The 24,931-nt window shown below is 39.2% G+C and overlaps 1 protein-coding gene across 1 annotated transcript in view; it reads right to left on the bottom strand.

The window, feature by feature from the left end:
- Tsc22d2 (TSC22 domain family member 2) overlaps positions 1 to 24,931 on the bottom strand; it is a 50,579-nt gene that overhangs the window by 8,485 nt on the left and 17,163 nt on the right. The gene's annotated exons all lie outside the window — the stretch shown is intronic.

Below are 24,931 nucleotides of genomic sequence, written 5' to 3'. Positions count from 1 at the left end.
GCATGTATGTTTGAGACTGTGATCCCAGTAGGCCTGGCCAGATCCCTGTTCCGTTAACTCACGCTACCCATGTAATCACCAGCAAATTGCCGTCTGCTTAACTTCCCTGGGCTTCAGCTTCCCTATCTGTGAAATGCAGGGGTTGGGGCCCATGGGTCAATGGACTGCCCACTCCTCAGTCCTTAAAACCCTAAATCAACACAGGAAACCACTAACCAAGGGATATGGTACACAATTTAGTTCTGCTGCTGCTAGATGACAAGGCCTATGCAGACCCTATCTGGAAGGATGTTCAGATCATTCACCAGTGCTCTTCACATGCTGGGCTTTTGATGCCGGCAGAGCTGTGCAAGCAAAGTGAGATCAGCTACATAAAGTGTGGGCCTCAGTGCGAGAGTCTACGTAAACACACTCACCACCAGTGTCAACTGCACTTGGACAAAAAAGATGGCAACAGGCACTCAGCTCATTATTTCCTTGACAATCTTAGATTACACTTTCTGTATTTTTATTCCGACAGGTAAAGACTGAATTACTTTAAGTCATTTTAGGGCTTAAATACATACTATTCTTTTAACACATTTGGGCGAAATACAGTACCTTAAAATATTAACTTCAGTATCAGTTTTATAGGTTTAACAAGCGGTGTGTACGAACTCATCAAAAAGGACTTCCTGCTTCTTTTTAAAATAGGTAACGTGCCATCTTTCCCCTCTTGTGGCGCCCGTGCAAACTCGAGGCAAGCGTGCTACAACTGAGCTGCGCCCCAGCCCTTCCCTTCCAATGCTGATCTCACAAAAACTCTGTCCTGACTCTCATCTCTTCTGCAGCAACAGAGGAAACAGACTCACAAGGTACAAATGGATTGTGTTAAGATATGTATCCCAGAAAAGGTATAAAGCTCCAGTTGTGTTGAATACTGACACTAGTGGCAGTGAAACAGTCACCGTTACTGTCACTGTGGTGGCCTCAGCAAGCAGTCATGGGGGCGGTCTCTGACTCAATAGGCAGGGCTAGGACCCAGACAAGGGCGAATCTCCTGCCTGACCATGCTTGGAGAACCACAGGCTGACAATCATGAAAGGTACAGGAGAAAGAATGAACAAAACCAAAAAATAAATAAAACTCTTAATACTATTTAAACAATTTCTGGTTTGGAGTACAAAATCCCTCATGAGCTCGACCTCTGCCTTCCAGAGGTTGGTGCGTCTCTCCTCCCCCGACCTCCTGTTTTACTCTTACACGGTAGTGCAGTCTGTGCAGTACGTGCTCTCTCGGGCCTCCTGGCTTTGCACAAACTGCTCCCTCAGCTGGAGGTGCATAGCTGGGATGACAAGCATGTACCAACATGCCTGGCTTGTTGGTTGAGATGGGGTCTCCTTAACCTCTTGCTCAGGCTGGCCTTGAACCACCTCCTGAGCAGCTGAGATTATAGGCATGAACAACCATGTCTGGCCTTAATTGTTTTGAATTCAGATACGTTTGATTTTTAAAGTGTAGTTCCTAGATCAGAAGCATCATCACCTGGGAACTTGCAAGAAATGGAGCTATCTGGACCCTTAGACCTGAATTACATCCTCTTGGGATGAAGCAGGTAATGATTTTTGGGGGAGCGGAGGGAAGGGCAGTGGGATTCGAACTCAGGCTCATCTTTGCTAGGAAATGCTTTACCACTGAGCCAGATCCCAGCTCCAGGTAATGTTGTTTTTTTTTTTTTTAAATAAACCCTCCAGGTGACTGATACACACTAAAGTTTGAGAACCACTACTTTAAAATAGCCAGGTCTATAATACAAATACCACTATGGTAATCTTAACAAGTAAGAGGGTACTGTTTTATTCTAATTCCAGAACATGACTTAAAAATACTCTCGCAATAAAGGTAGAGAGGAGCTTTCTCTGCTTTCTCTGGTGCGGAGGCTAACAGCGACTTGGGGCTTCCTTTTAACACAATTTCCCTCATCTACTGCTGCACAATTACTCATGTTTCTTTGTATTTTCACACCCGCCACCCCCTATTTTGATGGCAGCCAGCTTCTGAACTTAAGCCCATCAAGGGAGGAAGGGTTTCCGGTATTTCTTTTTTGTACCCCATACCCAGTATACAACTAGGCACCCCAAAAGTTGGCAGGAAGAACAGACCTATACCACAGATTAAGGGCTGTGTGTGCACACAGACATTCAAGCCAAAATGAACCAATTTAAACCAGGGGCTGTCATCACTGCTATAGAAGAGGGAGTAAAGAGCTTGGAGGGTTCTTGTTGAGTTGCTTTTTCCACAAACTCTAAATGCTACAGAAAAATCAAAGGAGAATTTTCATTTTGTTTTCTTTTTTGGTGGTACTGAGGTTTGAACTCAAGGCCTCACACTTGCTAGGCAGGCGCTCTGCCACTTGAGCCACTCCACCAGCCCTGTTCTGTGATGGGTATTTTCAAGGTCAGGTCTCGAATTATTTGCCTGGACTGGGCCTCAATCCACAATCCTCCTGAATAGCTAGGATTAAAGACGTGAGCCACAGGCCCCTGGCTTAAAAGATAATTTTTAAAAAGAAACTTTCTGTTTATTATTCTTTTAGAAAAAAAAAAATCAAAACTTGATTAGTACTGACAGATAAATTAAAAACTGTAGGTATGGAAAGATGTGCGTAAGGAAGACAGTAAGAACTATGGTATTTTCTATACACTGAATATTACTGGAATCGCCCCCAAAGAACCACATGAGCTTGGGGTAGAGGGGTGCAGTGCTGGGGTCTGAACCCAGGGTACTGTACATGCTAGACATTGAACTACATCCCTAACCCTAAACTTGGTGTTTATTTAAATAAAGCCAATTACAATCCCATTCACAGCAAAGTAAAACTCCATACACATCAACACTGCAGAGCGGCCTGCTTTCCACACTGTCCTCTCTAATACAGCCTTTCCCCAGCTTCCTTGCCCTCGTGACAAGAGATCACCTGCAAGTCACAGAAGACACGAGGCCAGATAAGAACCCCTCCACTTGGCGAGTGGAAATTAGTGAAGGCAACTAACTTGATTACACAGTTTAAAAAATTCTGTGAGATATCAATTTTTCTTTGTCCGTAGTAATGGGACAGGTACATCATAGTTACTTGTATAAAATAAGAACAGTGAAATTTAACTTCTTTTCTTTCTCCAAGTGGACATATTTTGCCTTCCTTATCTTCTGTCCTCCCCTCTATATAAATGCTAGTTAATAAATAAAGCAATAAGGTTGAGGAAAATAAGAACTCATGACTGTCCACTTATCTGCAGTGATGCCTAATGAACCTGCGTGCTATCTTCATTTTACAAATAAGGAAACTGAGGTCAAGAAACTTGCTCAAAGGTACAACGACAGGAACAGTTTCAAACAGACCTTCTGTCAAAACACATCTTTTTTCCCCTAACAGTTAAGACCAAAAGAAAGCAACTGTGTGTAATAGCCTAACCCCCGCCCCCGCCCCCCAGAGCAGGGTATATAATCAAGAGCGCTTTAAAAAGCACCAAATTTAGTTGTGACACCATAAGCATGATCCAAAGATTAACGCACGTTCCTAACCTGCTATTTATCTTATCTAGCACGTTCCCAGAAGAAGTTCCGCTCTGAGAATGAGGGAGGCGACTTCTCAGAAAAGGCCCTTGCTAGGTGATCTTTGGACAGTCAGTATCACATGCCTATTCACTAAGAAATAAAATGTTCTTTTCATTTGTTTGAGAGCTCATAATCTTACAATTGTATGTATCTCTAAGTAGAAAACTTTAAACAAACAAACAAGAAAGTACCTGGCTTCACTTGAAAATCCTTCTTTCTGTGTAGAACCACAAGCACAATTACAAATGAGATAAAGGAACTCCTCAAATCACAGAATGAATTGTTGTAGTGAGAACTAACTCCTTGAAGCTGACAGATTTGACTCCTTAGCCCTAGGGGAAGCCAGGGAAGGCTTGATGCCTCCCTCAAACTCCCAAGAAGAGAATGCTGCATGCTTTCTGGGAGCTCAGTCCTCAGAAACCACACACTGCTTACAGAAAACTACCTGCCGCCCCCACAACATCCACTCCCAACAGAGCTAATGGTGTCATTGCACTAAAATGTATTAATTTTAATCTGGCTAGCCTGCTTTTTTTTTTTTTTTTTTAAGTGAGAAAATTAAGAAATTACGGTCACTTAGAATTTGCAAAAGAGTAAATTGAATTAATGTATACTCTAAAAGCCTATGAAAATTAAATTGTAAAAACTCTACAATTCTTTTGTTAACAGGGGGCTAAAAATATTTATAGTTCAACTCTTTTAATTTAAGAGCAAGAGAGCTTACATAGATAACGTCTATGTAGAATTAATATCTGGCCAAGTGCAAATGTCTATGGTTAAAAATATTAAGGGCTGGAGATGTAGCTCAGGCATGTGTGGGACCGTGCGTGAGAGAGAGGGGGGGAAAGGCAAACAAATATTAGATGAAAAGAAGAGTAAACTAAGTTAAGCGCTCAGTTTTGGGTTTTTTTTTTTTTTTTTTGCAGTACTGGTGTTTGAACTCAGGGCCACACCATGAGGCAGATGCTCTTACTGCTTGAGTCACTTTGTCAGCCACTTCTTTCCTCCTTTTACACATTTAAAAAAAATGCACAAAAATGCCCCATGGAGATTATTTTTAGCCACATAAAAGAAATGATTTGAAGAGCTACTATTTTTCCTGAGTAAGGAGGATATTTTGAAAACTTATGCGTTGTTTCCTCAAGTAACCAGTCTTGTGCTAGAGGCATACCACAAGTGATAGAAGGCTTGTCTAGCAAATGCAAGGCCCTGGGTTCAAATCCAAGTACTACCAAAAAACAAAACAAAACACCCCACAGTCAAGTATACAGTCTAATAGTGTGTGAAGAAACTTTTACCAAGAGCTATTAAAAATGGGCTAAATGTTTATGTAGTGATTGATACTTCTTGTTACCATGTTCTACAAAAATCAGTTCACAAATGCCTTTAGTATGTGTTACATTCATGAAGGTAACCGTACAGCAAATTCCTGGCCAGAAAAGAAAATGTTTAAAAGGAGAAAAGAAGGGCTGGTGGAGTGGCTCAAGCGCAGAGCGCCTGCCTAGCAAGTAGGAGGCCTCAGGACCACCTCCTCCTCCTCCCCCCAGAAAAGGAGGGTAGACCAAGCCACCTTTCTGGTTCTGACACTGCACTACAGTCATGTAAGACACTGTCGTGGGGAGCTTGTGATAAGTGCACAAGATGCCTGCGCATGCATGCATGCATGCATGCAATTTCTTACGAAACTTTTCAAAATAAAAGTTTTAAAAAGATATAGTCATATGGTTAAAAAATAAATTCAGAGTATGCATAAAAAAGTATGCAATCAACACAAAGTTCCTTTCCTACCTCAGTCTCCCTTTGTCCAAAGTCAACCATATTGTATTTAGGGCCTCAAGGAATCAATTTCATAGGAATAACTTCTTTAATACTTTGGAGTGGAAAATGCCTATCTAACTATATTCCAGGAAATACAGGAAAGTCGAACATTTCTTCAATCATTTCCCTAAGCTACCAAATACTTGTGTGAGACCAGAAGCCCAAGAGAATTTCACAAGAAGACATGAAATCACAATCAACGCAGGAAGAGTAATAATGCAACACATTCCCACCAGGCCTCCCACCAGCTTCACCCTCTTTATTCTCTCCTCACACCAGCAATTTTGTACCTGAGAATTTTCCCTCTAGACATTTACATGCACAGAGGGCAGAGCACTGCATTTATAAAGCTTCTCACGACAGCACCATTTGTGAGAGCAGGGCTCCCGTCGACAGAGTTAACGGGCTGAAAGATCACGGCCTAGCCATCCATGGTGGATAGTCTGCATCCATAAAAGACCCGTGAAGACGTGTACCTACGCACTGAGACAGGGTCAGTATGTCCCAGAGATCTTTAAAAGTACAGGCACACATGTGCACAATGCAGTGTCCTTTACATTTGCTCGTATACGTGTACAAAGAAACCGAAACCAAGAAAGTAGTCATCTGCTTGGGAAGGTGGGCAGAGGACAGAGATGGGATCAAGACGGGCTTCACTACACTCTGGAAAAAAACACATTCCAGAGTGAAAGTGATGTTGGAAGAAGTCACTGCCCCGAACCAGGCACTCTTGACATGAACAAATGGCAGGGAGGAAAAGTTTGTAGCAAGAGGAAATAGGGAAAGGAGGAGGGAGGGAGACGTGCCGACTCCTGTTTGTCTAGGAACTGTTTCATTTTGGAAACATGAGGCAATAATTAATGTAAGCGATATTTATGATTTATAAAATTAATGTCCTTAGTTTAGGGTGAATTATAACTACTTAAGAACATGGTATAAGTGCTGATTTGTAACTACCAGTATAGTTATATCTACCTATTCAAAGTCAATTGGTAAGTAGTAAAAACTGTGGCAAACATGTATGAAACAAGACCACAAAAACTTACACAATAAAAATGTTACATTGAAATGCATCCCAAAGAAGATGTAAAAGTAACAGAAACAGAACCTTCTTTTTTCTGTATCTCATTACATTTCTAAGTATTTTGAAGGGATCATTCCAAAATGTATCAATAAAATTACGATATTAGTTTTTCTTGCAGGGTCACTCTAAGGAAACCTATAAATTAAAATTCTATTAAAACTCTTAAAATGGAAGATATAAGCATTTAGCCTGGAAAAACTGAACACTGATAGAAAAGTGAAGTTTGCATGGCAGTATCACTACTTAAATTCAAATATTTCAAATAAACTAAAACAGATTAATTAAGCCAGGTACTGGTGGCTCACACCTGCAGCCAGCCCTGGGCAAATAGTTCACAAACCATATCCTGAAAATACCTGACATAAGAAAGAGCTGGTGGAGTGGCTCAAGTGGTAGAGCACCTGGCTAGCAATCATGAGGCCCTGAGTTTAAATCCCAGCATCACCAAAAAAAAAAAAAAAAAAAAGCTAATTGATACTGTATTAAATACTTCTAAGAACATGGAATCATATCCACTCAAGATAAATGACTTTATGCACTAGCTATTTTTCTTTGCCTTTTTTTGGAGACAGGGCCTCTCTATGCAGCCCAGACCGGATTACAGCACCACCACACAAAACTCACTACTTATTTCTTATGACACTAACACTGGGCAGATGAAAAACCATTTCCTTCTTCTGAATCAGAATGAAATAAGAAAGGATGTGAGAAACGGGCATTTCCACAATGCTACAGTGCTTACATTTAGGAGGCTTTCTTGAAAGAAGCTTCATTAGTGTTTACACAGCAGTAAGGTAATGTGTAGTATTGAGGAGTGAGAAGGGATTTAAATTCAAATACGAAACAGTGCTACAGTACTACAGTGCTGAGTACTTTCAATTATGTCCTGGAGACTGGGAAATAGTGTGTGCTTGACAATTACCTATACTTAGATGGACACTGTACTTAAGGAAAAATAGGAAGGAGTAGAAAAGGTATCACATTTTACCAGTGATTTCTAGCCCCAACACCTAAAAAAAAAAAAAAAAAACCAAAAAAACCAACCCAAACCCTAAATGATGTACTTATGCTGAAAAGGAGAAAGTACAGTTCCATGTGTTTGTTCTACTTTTAAAGGGTTCTCTCCTCAAAAGTACAAAATTTTAATTAAGGAGATGAAACCAACAAAAGTCTTACTCTGCAGGCATCTATCTAAAAACAAAGATTCAGGTGACTTGGGCTAGCCTGGGCTGGGAAAGGGTAAGGGTATGAGTACCAAGTGGATGTCAATTCTGCTTTGGGTGAGCCGCAGCAATCCTTTCCTTGACTAAGAACAAAGATGGCATTCTCTCTACTAGCTCTCTTGTGGTACTGGGACTTGAACTCAGGGCCTCATACTTGCTAGGCAGTCACTCTACCACTTGAGACACACCTCCAGCCATAATGGCATTTTTGCTACCTAAGGAACACATGGTGTGACATGGTGTGAAAATGAACACAATCAGAGAAAGATAAGACAGGAAAGAATGCCATTGGAAATAAAATGGAAAGCTTTATTAAGATCAAGATTTGTGCTAAATTTCACAAACCAACAAATACTGAATAAATTTTCACCCAATAGTGGGGCACAAAAACATTCTTATATATAGAATGGAAAGGTAAATCCAGTTAACCTTTCTAAAAACTCAGAATTCTTCAGTAATGACAAAGTGGGCCAAAAAAATCAGTAACTTGCTTATTTGTTATGAGTCCTAACCTTTCTATTCTTACCCCACTTCAAATGTTTACTCAAATTTTAAGTGGGATATTCTTCACTCCTTGCAACCCTCCGTGGGGTAGTCTTTTATTCTTCCATAGCTTACAGCTCAAATGCTTTCTCTTCTGTAAAGGCTTCTCTAACTAACAAAAGTAAGGGTATTACCATACAGAAAGCCAGGACCCAGACTGCCCTCTGGCATTCACCACACATACCATGGTAACTCAAGCCTTAAGGTGCTGTGTAAAACCCACCACACATCTAAGTCATCTGCTCAAGAATGCACAGCTCTGCACTCACTTGAAATGTGAGTCTTAGTATGTCACTTGCAGGCTGCTTTCCCTAGGCATTTCTGGCACTCATTTGCATACTGGCTTCATACAGCAGCTCTTGTTGCCCAGAGGATTCCAGCATGGCTAGTGCTATAATTTTAAATGCCCAGGAAAATGGCCCTGAATCTCATTCCTTATTTTTAATCTGAAGCTAAACTTGGCTCATGCTCTCGCAGCTAAGTGTCTAATTCGCAGATTTAGATAACAGGTCACAAATTCTTATCAGCTCTTACTTCCTATATAGCCAAATCTCATTAGCATACACCTTTCTGGATGACTCTCATTGAAAAATGACAAATTCCATTTTGTCTTTCCTACACGATGACTGACATTCAGAAATACTGGCTGAAGACCAGGTGGGTAGCATCCACCAGTGGGAAGGTCTCTGGAAGTGGAACTAGCAAGTACATATTGTGCCTCAGCCTGCCTCCAAGTGATTTGTCCTCTAGAAAATTACTCTTCGGACTTACCCTGTTATAAGTTAGGTTCAGAGTTTTATGCAACTTAGTGTAACTGTGCAAATATTGTTGGCTTCTTCCTTTCTTTTTTAGGTGGAAGAGTTGGCAAGAAAAGGTAGATATGTAATAATATTCAAGAACAGGTCCTGGGGAAAAAGTTAAACAAGAGAAGCAGAAGCACTAACAGCAGGACCTTGCAAAATGCTTGATGACAGGTATGAAAAAGCACAGCATATTAAGGGGAAAAATAATTTAGTCACTGATACAGAAAATGTGGTGAGTGATCAGAGATGATGAGGGAAAGAGACTCACCCGTGATCAAGAAAATGCCAAGGACCATGGGGGTTTTAGCTTAGAGCGACTAGATGATCACTGTCTTAAGGAAGATGATTAGTTTTTGGTGTATGGGGGTCACAGTTGTGCTGTCTTAACTTATTGCTGTCAGGGGGTGAGGCTGTTCACCATGGTAAATAGATGCTGTGTGAGTCAATTTGGACTTGGCACCATCCAAGGTCTGCTTTTCCAGTGTAGTCTTAAATCACAAGTTAAATAAGAGTTAAGCTCCTGAGACAGTGAGGTGTAAATAAAAACCGTTTTTGATTAGTGTTAAGAAACAGGTTTTGCAGTTGTGTCTCACTCAAAAGAACAATTTTAGTTATGACCTAATAAGCTGACTTGATTTTTTGGTATTCAGTGAGTCAAGTTGTTAGACTTAATGCAACCCTAAACATATGTGAATAAGGACTGTTTAACTTGAGATTTAAATACACAATAAGGTGTATTAAACACAACAATCCTGTGGGCTGAACATTATACAGTGTTTCTAATCCTCCCTAGCTGCTCAAAGTTTCACTGTTTAGAATAAAATACTAACAACTCACTATGGGAAAATATCCAAAGGCCACTGAAATAGAAATGAATCATTCAAAAAATCTCTAAAAAGAGGATTAGTAACTAAAATTAATCCCAGGTCACATGAAATTTCAATGATAAGTATTATTAAAAGCAAAAACAACAGTGGGGTAAAGCATTGTTTTTAAACCACTTATGCTAGGAGTCACTGCTTCAGAATTACTGAATTCAAAGAGGGATTCTGATACAGAATAAAGTATAAAAGAGCACTAGAGAAAATCTCAAGGATTACAAGCATTTTGGTTTTTCCAATCCAGTAGACCTGTATTCAAACAGGCACATGGTCAGTGAGAAAAGCTGTTAACAGCTGACAGCTTTCTCTCATCTCCAACTAGATACATGTCTCTCAACTCTTCTAGGTAGTGACAATGACACAGTACAGAGATGGTGAATGACAGAGCTTTGTAACAGTTGCACCATTAGTTTGTGTAACCTTTCACGATGAATTCCAGATTTACACAACAACCTGTGTTTGTTAAATCAATTTAGATTCCAGGATGTCACCTGAGACTAGGATGCCTCTTCAGGCCTTTTCTTCTCACCAAAGGGCTTCACCTCTTTGATTCTTCCATATATAATTTTGATTCTGTTGTCATTATCAAATGTTCTCCTTTGAATTACAACTTAAAGACAGAAATTACTCATCTCAAGGATCTACTTATTATAACTGCGTATTCTTGACACTGAACATGTTACTCAAAGAAACATATGGAATGCAACTTATATTTAACATAATATTTTGAAAAAGAACTTTAGAAATATGTTCAGATTTTAATACCTGGGTTCCAATGACCCGGAACCCAGATTAGGGCAGCTATAAAAACACAGAAGTAACTATAGAATGTGACCGTTCAATATTTCCACAGAATCTGTAGTACAGCTAATATTCTTTTATATGTTTCAAGTAGTAATCATTTGATTTCTGCTTGTACAGGAAGAGTATGTGAAAGGTTTAAACATGATACAAAAAGAAAAAAGAATATGATACCAAGGTAACCATCACTGGAGGTGAACCAGTGGTTCAAACAGGAGGTGACAAATTGGAAGGTATATTGTAGACATGTTCAGGTGGGGGACAAGTGGTCAGCATAAATGACCATTAAATTCCCTGCAATTCTGGGGCTTCAGTGAGATAACGCACTGGTGTCTGGCACATGGCAAACACTTGGCATGTTACCTATTTAATTTGTATTAGTAAGTTATAGTGGCCAAAATCTAAATATCATGAAATACATAAGGAACACTAAATCAGGAGTTAGATGATCTGTCTTCTACATTTGATTTTAGTCTCTGATAGTACATAATGATTTCGGACACTGTTTAAAGATACCAATTTTTGTGATGCTACTTTCTAGAGTGTTTTAATATACTTAAACATTTATCAGAGTTTGAGTTTCCAGGAGATATACAGGTTACAGTCTTGGTAAGTGCTAAGACAGGACAAGATTTTAGAGGGTGTTTGGGGGCAAATAACCTCTACTAGGCTCAGGGAAAATGTTTAGTAGAGAAAGCATCACAGCTTGTGCGGAAAAGAACACATACAAAACAGTTACAAGAAAAAACAGAGAAAGCATAGACAAGCTACAGGAAGAAAGCACTTCACCTCATCTTCAGGGTACAGACACGAGCTGTAAGTTTAAATAGACAAAGAATTTGGTGTCGGGGCATAATTATGGAACAGGCCTGATCAGAGTATGGCCTGGCTGATAATTATGAGTAGTTCTGGAGAAGCTGTTATGTTGTCACATGAGTGGGAACAGTCTGGTCAAGGAATACAAAAGGCATTATTGCCTGTCCTATGGAGGCTGGGGTATGCTTTTCTTGGGGGCAGTTCCCTCTACCATCCTTGTTATTGCCATTGGATCAATAACATCTGTTATTGTCCTTCCTGGATTCCAAGGTGATTGAAAATGAGTGCCGTAGGAATAGCTCAGTGCAAAGAACATATACAAAATGGAGACAGAGAGGTCAAGCTTTTCTCCTGTTTTTAGTTAATTCATTGGCCCAATAAGGAGTCAGCGCTTTTTAACAAATTAGATTTTTTTTTAGGGGTGGGGGCAGTATTGTGGCTTGAACTTAGGGCCTACACCTTGAGCCACCCCACCAGTCCTTTTTTGTGATGTTTTTTCAAGATAGGGTCTCACAAACTATTTTGCCTGGGCTGGCTTCGAGCTGTGATCCTCCTGATCTCTGCCTCCTGAGGAGCTAGGATTACAAGGTGTGAGCCACCGGCACCTGGCTGCAAATTACTTTCTAAATACCTGTTACATTAACATGGTCATTTGATCATCAAACAGGTCTTGATCAAACCCTAACAACAGTCCACTTAAAAATGGACAAGTTTTCTTTTCTCATTCAACTTCTCATCTCATTGGTTAACTGTGAATTAAAACATTCATTTTATAGCACCTAGGATAATTCTCGACACACGTAGTTGTAAAAATCTTAATTCACTTCCTCTCTTTCGTTATGAAAGTTCTGTAATAGAGACATGTCACTCTTTTTTTTGGTCAAACTCACTGCTACTAGAAATACTGAACTTGTGTGTTCTAAGTAAGAGTAGATGAAAGTGATTTCAGCAATTCAATTTTTTCTGCCAATTTCTGTCTGCAGTACTTAGTCCAAGAACTAAGCATTTATACCAAAAAATAAAAATAGGCACACTTAACCCCATGAGACCAGTGAGAAGACTGCTGCATTTCTACCTAAGAAAGGGCAGTGCTCTGAACAGAGATGAGTAAGATGGGGAGGATTAAGGAACACTCAGTACTTTGTGACTGAACCGATGATTCGAGATCAGGGAAACCTGAATGCTGAAAAAATGCCCTAGGCTGGAAGTAACCAATATGAGTGCCTAGAGGATACGGATGGCTTCCTATAGCATAAAGACAACACGTAAAGCCACCCACATGATCTCAGTATAATGAAGAATGTGAAAAAACATGGAATGCATTCTGAGGACTCCAGTAATATTTAGAAGGAAAGGCTCGTCCAGGGTCTTAGAGGAAACAATCAGTGAGGGAGGAAGAAAAAGTTAGAAAGGTATCAGAGATGTCAAAATAGTTTTAGTCCAAAGTTCAAAACCTGTTTGTTGTGGACTGCAGGTAAAGTACCTCTGAAAAAGGCCTGGTCCCCAGCTGGTTATCTTATTGAGTTAACCTGACCACGAGAGCACTAACTTCATCAATGAGCTCATAGCTGAATGGGCTGTTAGGAGGTGGGGCCTAGTAGGAGAAAGCAGGTCACCAGGGACATGCCTCTGTGGAGTTTCTTTTTCCTAGACTCTTGTGTTTTCACTTTGCTTCCTGACTGCCACAAGGTGAATAGCACCTGTCCTTTGCCACACACTTCTGCCACGAGGTTCTCATCATCAGCAGAAACCTATGCAACTGTGAGACAAAACAAATCCTTCCTCCTTAAAGTTGTATTCTCAGGCATTTTGTCACAGTGATGAAAAGTGAAAATTGGTATCAAGAAGTGACATGATTGCTCCAACTTCCCAATCACATGATTCAGAAGTCTTTGCAGGAGGAATCTGGGAAAAGTTTGAAGCAGCAGAATGCTGAAAGTGGCAAGCTTAACGACTGATTCTGGTAGAGCCAAGAAGACCAGAATTAGAAAAAAAGACGGTGGACAGTAAAGTCTGTGCTCATTTGGTTTCAGATGGAAAGGAGGACTCTACTAGGAACTGGGCTAGAGGCCATTTGTTTTACATTCCGGCAAAGAACTTGGCTACACTTTGTCCATGCCCCAAGGCTTTGTGTGAGGCTGAGTTTAAAGGTGACATACTAGTTTGGCAGAGGAAATTTCAGAGCAGCATAGATAGCATAGGTAGACAGGCCGCTTTTTACCAGATTTACAGCAAGAATCAAAACGAAAACCAGAAGGATTTAAAAAACTTCCAGTTTAGCTGGAAAAGGAGTGCATGTAAAAACAGGGCTGAGAAAAGGTGTGGTTGCAGACGATATCAATGACAATGACACCAAAAAGAAGCCAAGTACTCTGCATCAGGATAATAGGAAAGATGCCTCCCTTAGGGCATTTCAGGAATTGACTGGACGCCACTCATTGCAGGAATCAGAGTGTAAAAGTATAAACTCATTGAAAGATGGGTGCTCTGCTTGCACAGGGTCACCTAGGGAAGTGTCCTCTCTTGTTTTGTCATCCAGGCACTCAGAAGCTGTTGCAGCTTTGGTCCATGGGGACCTGGTTACTGCTCAAGTTGGCAGCCGACCTTGGTGCTGTCTACAATGCTGGCTTAGTAGGCACACAGAATGCAAGAGTTGTGGAGTCAGGGATATCTGCAGCAAGGTTTCAAGGGCAGACCAGGTGAAGTGTGACTTGGCACCTGCAGGCAGCCACTGGGAAGGCGATGCGCAAGGCTGTGAGACTGAGGCTCAAGTGACACGGAGATGACAGAGCAAGGGACAACTGTCAAGGAAAGCCTCAGGCAGCAAGCAGAGTCCACCCAGGAGAGAGGCCCTGCAATGGGTGGGGCTGCCCAAGTGTTTTGGAGCTCACATTATGTGACCACATATGGTGGATGTCAGACATGGAACTATGGAATTTAATGTTTGCTCTACTGGGTGTTGGTCTAATTCCTCTGGTCTGTGCCCTCATTTCTCCCCTTGAATGGGAATGTTTATCTTGTGCCATTTTATGTTGGAAGTATGTAATCTGTGTTTGATTTTTCACAGGGGCTCGTAGCTAAGAGTTCGCGTTGCGTCTCAGAAGAGACTTTCAGCTTTCTTGGAAACTCTTTTTGGAACTGTAAAGACTACAGATGCTTGGAGATGGGCTAAGTGTATTTTGCATTATCAGATGAACACGAGTCCTCAAGGGCCAGAATCAGAACGCTGTGGTTTATACATGAAGCATCTCCCCAAAGTCTTACGTGTTGAAGGCTTGGTCCACAGCTGGTGACAATACTGAGTTAGCTGGACCCACGTCCCAATGGGCTAATACACTGATGAGTTCATGGCTGAATGGGCTGTTAGAGATGGGGCCTAGTTAGAGGAAACAGGGCATTTGGAGACTTGCCTTTGATGAATATGTCTTGTCCCCCTCTTGTGCTCTCAGTCTGCTTCCTAGCAGCCACAAGGTGGGTACCTTTCCTTGGCTATGATATCCTGCCTCTCACCACAGGACCAGAAACAGAGCCAAGGGACCATGGACTGAAACCTGTGAGCCAAAATTAATGCTCCCTTAAGTTTTCCCATATTGATGAAAGGAAAAAGTGAATAACAGAACTATCACTTATCAGTACTGGATTTTTCTTTTTTTTTTTCGGTACTGAGGCTTGAACTCAAGGCCTACTACACCTTGAGACACTCCACCAGTCCTTTTTTGGTGATGGGTTTTTTTCCAAGCAAGGGCCTTGCAAACTAGTTGCTCAGGCTGGCTTTGAACCATGATCCTCCTGATCTCTGCCTCCTGAGTAGGATTACAGACGTGAGCTACTAGCGTCTGGCCAGCTTTAGTTTTTAATTAAATGGTTTGATTATTTAGCCATACAAAATGAAATTATGTCATTTGCAGGAATATGGATGGAACTAGAGATTGTGTTAACTAGGGATCATCATGCTCAGAAAGACAAAGGTCACGTTTTCTCTCATACATGGAATCTAGACCTAATGATATAAACATACATGCATGTATGTATATACATGTAACACGATTGTAACTGTGGGACTTTGGGAAGATGGGGGAGAAGGAAAGAGAATGATGAAGGGGTGAATAATATCAGAATACTTGTGTCTGTATATGAAGTTGTCACAGGGAAATCCACTGAACACAGTTGAAAAACAGGAAGAACAAGTACAGGGAAGAAAGAGCAAGAGGGGTTAATCTGAGCAAAAGACAATATATGCACAAGTGAAATGCTATAGTGAAACCTCTTTGTATAATTACTATACACTAATAAAAAATAAAGGTGTTAAACCTAATTTAAAGTTACTAAAAAGCTACTTTCCCACCATGACTGCAACTATTAACATATATATGTACTCAAAATCTGGACGGGAATATGCAAACACTAAGACAGTTAAGTGTTTTAAAAACTTGCGTTAGGTGCTCTCATTCTATCGCCTGAACTTTCTACAATTCTTGGAAGCATGAATATATTACTATCAAAGAAGGTGAGGTACAAATGTATGTCAAGAACACTCGGGAGGCTGATCAGGAAGACAGCAGTCCAAGGTCAGCCACCTCGAAAATGTCCAACACAAAAAAGGGTTGGTTGGAGTGGTTCAAGTGGTAAAGAGTTTGAGCTTGCCTAGTAAGTATGCGACCCTAAGATAAGAAAAAAACCAAACCAAAACAACAACAAAAACAACTTTAAAGATAGCATTTTCATATTCTGATTACATATGAAGCTGTTTGCACATTTTTTTTCACCACAGTAGTGAAGAAGTAAGTTTATACTTGATCTGCAGACAACATTAATTTAACTGAAGAGTAAACAAATTCTTACGGTTTTAACTTATACTTGTTTTAAGCAGTATTATTACTGCTATTAACTTTAACTCTTATTTATTTGCTTTTTTACCTATTTGCTATTTATTTATTTACTTTTTGCAGTACTGGGATCCAACCCATGGCCTTGCACATGCTAGGCAAGTGCTCAAGTGCTCCACCCCTGAGCCACACTTTTTTTTTTGCCTCACAGGAGAAAGCAAAGATTTACTGGGACATCATTAAAGGGGGAGATAATGACAGGTGGCTATGTAAAGGAGCAGTGTTTTTTTTAAAGACAGGGTCTTGCTATGTAGTTCAGCTAACCTTGAATTTACTATGTAGCCTAGGCTGGCCTTGAACTTGTAATCCTCCTGCCTCTGCCTCCCAAGTGCTACATGGGCGTGCATCACCCCACCTAGCTTTAAGCCACATTTAAACACACAGGAACTTTATTATAAATATTTTAATATAGGGAAAAGGTTTGGAGCTCAACTAAAGAGTAAAATCAAAAGGATATGGGGAAAGTAGGTGCTAGATGAAAAAAAGTTCATGTACCTAAAAGAATCAGTTTTGCCTGATAAATGCTTTAAAAGGAGGCACAGGTTTCTCAATTATTCACAACAAAGGGCAAAGGGGAATTCTGACATAGCATTCAGTAGGGAGTCACATGTGCTATTTCCTACCAACCCAAAAAATATTGGAACACAAAGAAGCTTTTAAAGTGACTCCTAATTTTTGCTATTTATAAAGTTTAAATATTAAAGTGTGAGTTCCTTAGTGTTCACATTAATAATACTTTCTAGTAAGTACTAAGACTTTTCTTTAAGATATTTTAATACATATAGATTTGATCATAATCATAAGCATTAAATTTGAATAAAACTTATTTTCTAATGCAACAAATTTAATTTTACATAGTAAGCAACTCGTAACTCCTATTTTTTGGCAAATGCTTTAAAGATGATTTTGTAATACAGGATGACTCATTCCTGCTTAAATTCAATGTAAATCAAATTTATGTATTCACCAGTCTATACAGAACAAAATTCTCCTGTACCTTATCCTTCAAGTTTTCTAGGGTCCCTTGGCCTACCAGTATAGTGCCTGAGAGCTCATGTTCCAGTTAGAAAGCTGGACCCAGCTCCCAGCTCTGTCATTCAAGGGCTGTAAAACCTGAGCAAGTTACCTAACCTCTCCACGGTTTAGTTTCCTTTTCTGTAAGTGGAGGATATTGGTAGCATCTATAGATATGACTTAGGAAAATTTACTAAGATAGTCACAAAAACACTTAGCACTCTGTTTGACACATAGTAACTACGCAGTAGCAAAAACACAAATACTTTGTGGAGAAATTCCATCAACAATTGTGCACATATTGACAATGTGAAATTTTTAAACTAAAAGGAGGTAGATTCTGACTTGTTCCTTCACTCTAATGGTCACTTCTAATAAGCTAGCCTTGGATAACATCAGTAGGGATTGATGGGATCAATGTAGTTAGGAAATTTCCTCTAGTAAGTCACACACTTAAGGTGACTAACACAACTCATCCTTTCAGACACAGAACACTCATGAGCAGTATTAACATTTTTGAAAACCTGACAGATGCTCTGAATGTCTTATATGAAACTGAACAAAAAATTCTGCCCCAAATTCCACAACTGGGCATCTATTTTAATCTCTGAAGAGTAGTACAGACAGTTTCTGATAGGAATGCACAAATTTAGTTGTCAGTAATCCAGTCCAAACATAATCCTCTGAAGTCCTTTAACTGCTAAAGATGGATATCCTATAGTAGACAAATTAGAAATTTTTTCCTGATACAGTTACGGGCATTTGTTGTAGAAAATGAAGAAAACAGAAAAGTAAGAAACAACTGTTATTCGTTTGTTGAATTTTCTTCCAGGCTACACTGATCACTACTGCTAGTTTAAGACACTGAAGTTTATAGAATATGGTAAACACAAGGTTATGGAATCCCACCCAGGAACAGTTCAGAGTATCATTCCAAACTATGTGGGTGTAAAGGAGACGACAACATCTCTGGCTAAGATAAAGCTGAAACACACATTGTGGCCTGCTTAATTGCTATCAACCCATTCCTTTTGGCTTTTTTGGGAAATAAACTTCAAATAATTTTTTGACTGAACTGAATGTAAGTTCTACAACGGCATGAGACTTTGGAAACATAACCTGGCTCAGACATTCCTCCTGCATTTGCGAAATCTAATCATGTTCTGATTGAAGGTTTTAAAATCTTATCCTGAGCTAAATTCTAAAAGTCCACCCCCTCAAAATACAGCTGTGTAAAACAAAGTAAGAAGGTACATAAAATTAATTAATTTTTTCTAAGCAGAGTATAATTCCGAAAGGAGTGAATTTTCAGGTCATATGAAAAGTGCATACTGACTTCTCATGCATCGTTTCATGTGATATTGGCATCCCAGGGTTCTCAATGTAAAACTGAGAAAATGTTTTGGCTTTCCCTTAGAAACATTTAGAAGTGTCTTTTATCAAGAAAGTAAAATCCCTGAAAGCAATAAAATTAACTTCAACTGTATTTTATGTAGAAGATGGGCGTATTTTTTGTGAAGAACAGGTACCTCCTGAAACAGTTAACTGGGGTAACTGGGCTCTCACTATGCTGTGACATCTACAGCAGATGCCACAGCAACACACGGAACTGATTTGACTCTAGCACGGGATTTCACTTTCTTTTTAAACTGATGTTGTTACTAAACATCACTGCAAAAATATGGCCCTGGGCCTTGTGAGACTAAAAATATTACGTACTCAAGGTATTTGAAATCAAGTATTAGCTTATATCTTATACTCTTAGTCACACAATGTGCTGCTCATTTGTTCATAAACAGTCATCTCAACACAATAACATCAGGTATAATACATAAAATCTAAGCCATTAAGTCTTACCAATTTATGACCTGATGAGACACTCTTGTGGACAACACTCAGTCCTTAGAAGCTAGAATAACCCTTCAACCATGTGAGGGCATCACAACTTTTAAACTCTCGGCTTTCCATCATTATTATGTCACATTCCTCCTCCGATGCTGAATTCTAAAAAAAATTCTAGCAAAGAGTTTAAGTAAATAAGTGTTGTAAGCAAATAGCCTTTAAAAATCTTTTATAGCAAAAGTTTGGTTTACCATGATCACACAACTAATATTTTGTAAAATAATTTCATGTTTGATTTGGATACTTCAAAATTTCAACATGGACTTTCCAGCCATCAGGAATCCTTGTTGTGAAGACCCAAGTACAAATAGAACCAATTATAGGTCTGAGATCACGATCCAGAAATTCTGATTTAACACCATATAACCTGATATGGACAGTTCTGTAATCCTGTAGAATGGCATGACTTCTACTGTTTGGCCCACATCCATGAGTTCCTGGAGTCTAGCGCAGGTGGCTGGATCAGTTATCAATCTAAACAGATCAGTTAAATGCTTAAGACAGCATTCAACTTTCATTCCCACATCTCAGTCTATCTCTACTATCCAGATTATTAAAGTAGACACATGTAGAGTATTTGCTTTATATAATAGACATAACACATCCTATTTAGCAGTGGTCCTACTGCTTATCTGAGTATGGGCACTGAAGAAAATTAAAGATTTAATAACGGCAAAAAAAAGTCTTCATTTTAAAAATCACCTTAAATTTGTTAGTATTTTGCCAGGAAGTTTTCAACTGGGCATCTATTTTAATCACTGAAGGGTAATATTTTCTGTCTAGTAAGAATGCACAATTTTTAGTTGCCAGTAATCCAAAGAAAAGGCAACCCCTCACTGTGGGCCTAGTTTTACCTATTAACTCCTAAAGAAAATGATACAGCGAGGTAAGGTGAGGAAAGAAAGAGGCCATTCCTGAGAAATCAGTGAGTACAAAATATAGAAAACTCAAAAGCACAGGGTTGAATGGAAACTGCAGCTATCTAGAGATATTCGGCCCAAATGTATGGGTCGGATTATGCTGTTTACAGATTTTAACTTTCAATGCAATTTTTCTATTACACACAGTCATTTACAAATTATCTTTCCAAATGTAATCTCACAACACATTTGACTTCAATAAACCCAAAAATATTTTTATCTTTTTTTCAAAGTGCAGCCTTATAATGAAATCACCTGGTGAAGGCAAAAATCCATATTTATGAGGATAATTAATAGTTTTAGGTTGTGGTCATTTCGTGCACATATAACCAAATGTTTTTAGAATGTTTTACGCAACTCTAATTTATCAATAATATCTTACCACAGTTTTTTAAAAAAAAATGTTTACTTTTGATATTTTTCTCTTTTGTGGGATGAACTGCATTAGAAGATACACTACGAAGTAATCCTGAGTGGAGCAGATGCTCTCTGAGACGTGTCACTAATGCTGGTAGCCCACTATTTGCAAGGCTTTAAGAACTGGTCATTTAAAGGGCGGATGGCTTGGACCCTTTGTTAAAGGGCCTGCCAACAAACACACATCATTATGGTAAATGCCTGGAAAGCCTTTGGAAGTCAGAATTAAACCAGACATGTAGAGCAAATTCAGTTACTTTACTCTGAAACTTACAGAAAAAAATCTTAAAATATATACAAATGTATGTAAATCCAGAGTTTAGAGCTGTCTGAATTTAAAAAGATATAAAACAACTTCAAATTTTCCCTGAGCATACATTCTAAAAATTAGCTGTTACCGAGTACAAGGGTCATATTTCAAGAGTGTCAACAATTCAATTCCAAACTGTAGAGGATTATTATTAAAAATCTGAAATGAAACCAGGTAACTTAAGTACTTACAGGTGAATAAAGATTAACCAGATATTCTTTAAAATTTATAATTAGAATTTCTTCATAAAAATAAATATTTACTCAGAAAGCTGTACTAATATGTCAACCATAATCTTGAATATCTGGCAATATTGCTATCAAAAATAAATGCTAAACATTCCTGTATTTACTTCTTTTATCATTTCATTATTTTTCAGAAACACTCATTTAACTGAGAATGTGCCATTAAAAGTTCACACACTTTAGCAAGAACTAGGCTTATGTTTATTGTTACTTTCCTTTGTGGAAAACCTGCATTAACAGAACAAAATAGTGAGTAGGAGTTAATTATTTAAAAAGTGATATGCTAAAACAATGAGCCTGTAAGGGTTCCTAAAGGTACTTTTTTCTTTTTCTTTCTTCTTTTTTTTTAAGGTACTGGGGATTGAACCCAGCAAAGGCCTCACATCTGCTAGGCAAGTGCTCTACTACAGAGTTATAGCCCCAGCCAGGTATTGCTATTTAAATGAATGTGTTTAGCTTAGCTCAATACCAAATTTCACTTTCAAATATAAGCCACATTTCTTTAAAAAATATTCCAAAAATTAATATTTAGCTGGATTTTAACCCTGCTGCTCAAAAAAGGTTCATTATACTGTTTTGAGAAATCCTAACCATGATAAAAATACTTGCTTCTTGGAAGGCAAACTTTTTTGCCTGGGTTGGCCTAGAACCATGATCCTCCCGACAGCCACTGCTGCCTCAACACACACTGCAACCTACTGAGGACACTGCTATTTCTGTTGCAACCATCACAGAATTAAAAGCTGAAAAACACAACAGCACCTTATAAATCTTACAGTATTTATAACCAAGGATCTTCAAATTCTGAAAACAGGAGATAAACTGGCATAAAAATGCTATTTCTTGAGGTCATTCAACTTATTATTACCTACTTAAACCTATTTCTGACACAAATGAAAAATAGTTTAGAAATAACCAACTAAACCCTAAACAAAGAAGCTAATTTCTCTTAAGCTGGAGCATTTGAAAGCTGTATATCACTCACAAAAGTCCTAATATATTCCCCAGTTTGAGGAATTTGAGCAAGTGCATACACGTACAAATAATGTGTTTAACTACTTACCACTCAAATCTTCATGAAAATCAAAAATTAATATTTCCTTCTCCCCAAAAGCTTGCCAAACTACATGTAGGCTTAAATATACCAAAGAGGTCCAAATCTAAATTTCTGAACTGTTGAAGACTACAATCAGACAGAACATCACAAAAAATGCTCTATGTTTTTTCCTTCTAGTCTGAATACGTTCAATAAGGAGTTTTTTCTAAACCTTACAAACCTTTGCTACAGGTCTAAGACTGTATAGAAAATAGTTCAGCAAATTAGTTCAAACACACAAAACTTTCTATTCGAAGTCTTAGTTTACATAAGTCTGTTTGGTAAAAAGCATAAATAAGTAAGTAAAATAAAGAGACCTTACCAACTATTACCACCTTAATTCACTTCACATTTACCCTGAAAATAATTACCATGACCCCTGATAGTAAGATGGGGAGGTTAGGCTGAGAAAATTTTTAAAAATGCAACAAGGTGATGATCAAATGAGCATACGCATATAATGATAGGTTAGTTTAATGCAAATTCTGGAGTTGTCAGTGCTGAAAATAGATGTGTCAGGGGCCCCGTTCAGCTGGCTACAGAACAATCAGGGAAGATCGACATTAAACATCTGGCAGCAGACAAGCCGCCTCACGGTACTAATTACGCTGGAACTAAGAGGACAGGACAGAGCATAATCTGTAAACCCAAACGATGGTGTCAAAAATGTCTTCAAAAATCACTACTTTTCCACCTAAGATAGTTAGAATTTCACCTCAGTGTAAGTATAAAAGTCGCTGTACCCAAAGACAGCAAGTGAATGTGCCTTATGGACTCCATCCTGAGGGACACACCCACCCACACTGATAAGCGCACGCACTCTTAGAAAACCTCCCAATCCTAGGAGCTGTCTCCGCTGGATTGTCAATCTCCCAATAAACCAATCGAACGAGGCAGCCAGTAGTTTACCCACAGCATCAGCACTGCCACTTTTGTGACTATTTAAACTTTTAAACAATTTGTATTTGCTTACTGATTTAAGACAGTAGAAAAAAGGCAAGTGTTTCATAACTAAGTAATCTAGGATCCTGTGAGCCTCTTCAATCAGGTAAAGAAAATGGTTATGAAGGACACGACTGGACAACTGGCACATCAGTGTTAAAGTCCTGACTCTGTTGTTATCTGCTGCATCTAAGTGAGACACAGCTACTGCACGTGAGGCTCAATGGATGTGACACCTGCAAGCTCCTCTTCAGTGGCTCCTAAAATGTGAGGATGACAAGCGAACACAGCAAAACGTTAACAGGGAAATCTTGCTAAGATGACTGAATTCTTTTTCTTGAATTTTTTCCTACAAATCTGAAATTATTTCAAATAAAGATTTAAACATTCTCCCTTTTTGGCTAGGAAATAAATACTATCAGAATGTCCTAATCTCTAAGACACATATTCTATTCTATAAATGTAAGCAGTGATGCTCAAAGTCCTGGCTTGACCTTCTTACTACTCTGCTCCTTGGCAACCCTGGCCTTTCCTAAAGCTTAACTCAGCCCTCCATGAATCAAAAGGGAAAAGTAAAGACTCTTCCGTCTCTTCTAGCCTTAACTTCGCTGCCCAGCGGTACCCTGAATATTCCCTCCTTCATTTTCCACCATCCTGTCCACTCACCCATAGAACAGCCAAAGCAGACCTTATGACTACTTTCTGCTTTCCAAACTAATTCTTTCCCTAAGACTTCCTTAGTATTCCTTCAGTCAGTTAGGTTTTTGAGACTTGGAAGTCAACTCTGAGTGTTTCGTAAAATTTTCTGTATCTTTTTTTTTTCTTCCTTCTTTTTTTTTTTTGGCAGTACTGGGGATTGAACTCAGGGTCTCAGCAAGCACTCAACCACTTGAGCCAATCCCCCCAGTCCTTTTGCTTTTGATTTTTCAGATAGGGTCTCTCTCATTTTTGCCTCAGATTATTATCTTCCTACTTCTACCTCCAAGTAGCTGGGACTATAGACAGGAACTACCACATCCTGCCCCTCTGTAATTCTTATCTTTTTTACTGGGGGAGGGGGACTGGGGTTTGAACACTGAATTCTGAACTTGCAAAGGAGATGCTCTACTGCTTGAGCCACACCTCCAGTCCATTTTGCTCTGGTTATTTTGGAGATGGGGGGTCTCATGAAGTACCTGCCAGGGCTTGAACCTCAACCCCCGATCTCAGCCTCTCAAACAGCCAGGATTACAGGCGTGAGCTATCACACCTTTCTAATTTCTTGGTATCTAGCCTATCCAGCTTCTCTCTCTCTTTTTTGGCAGTACTGGGGTTTAAACCCAGGGCCTCACACTTGCCAGTCAGGTGCTCTACCACTTGAACCATTCTGTCATCCCATTTTTGTGTTGGGTTTTTTCGAGATAGGGTCTCATGAACTATTTGCCTCGAACCTTGATCCTCCTGATCTCAGCCTCCCAAGAGGCTAGGATTACAACTGTGAGCTACAATACCTGGTCCAGCTTCTGTTTTCTATTGTGCATCAGTAACATGTAACTGTCCTATTACATGATGACCCTGTACTTTCACAGTGGTCTGTAATATTTTTTTTCAGTTCTTTAGCTCTGCAAGATCAAATTCTACCCACCTTTCAGTTTCC

Source organism: Castor canadensis, chromosome 17, assembly GCF_047511655.1.
Source record: "Castor canadensis chromosome 17, mCasCan1.hap1v2, whole genome shotgun sequence".
NCBI lineage: Eukaryota > Metazoa > Chordata > Mammalia > Rodentia > Castoridae > Castor > Castor canadensis.
The sequence above is the reverse complement of the archived record's forward strand: the minus strand, read 5'-3'. Positions and strand labels throughout refer to the sequence as shown.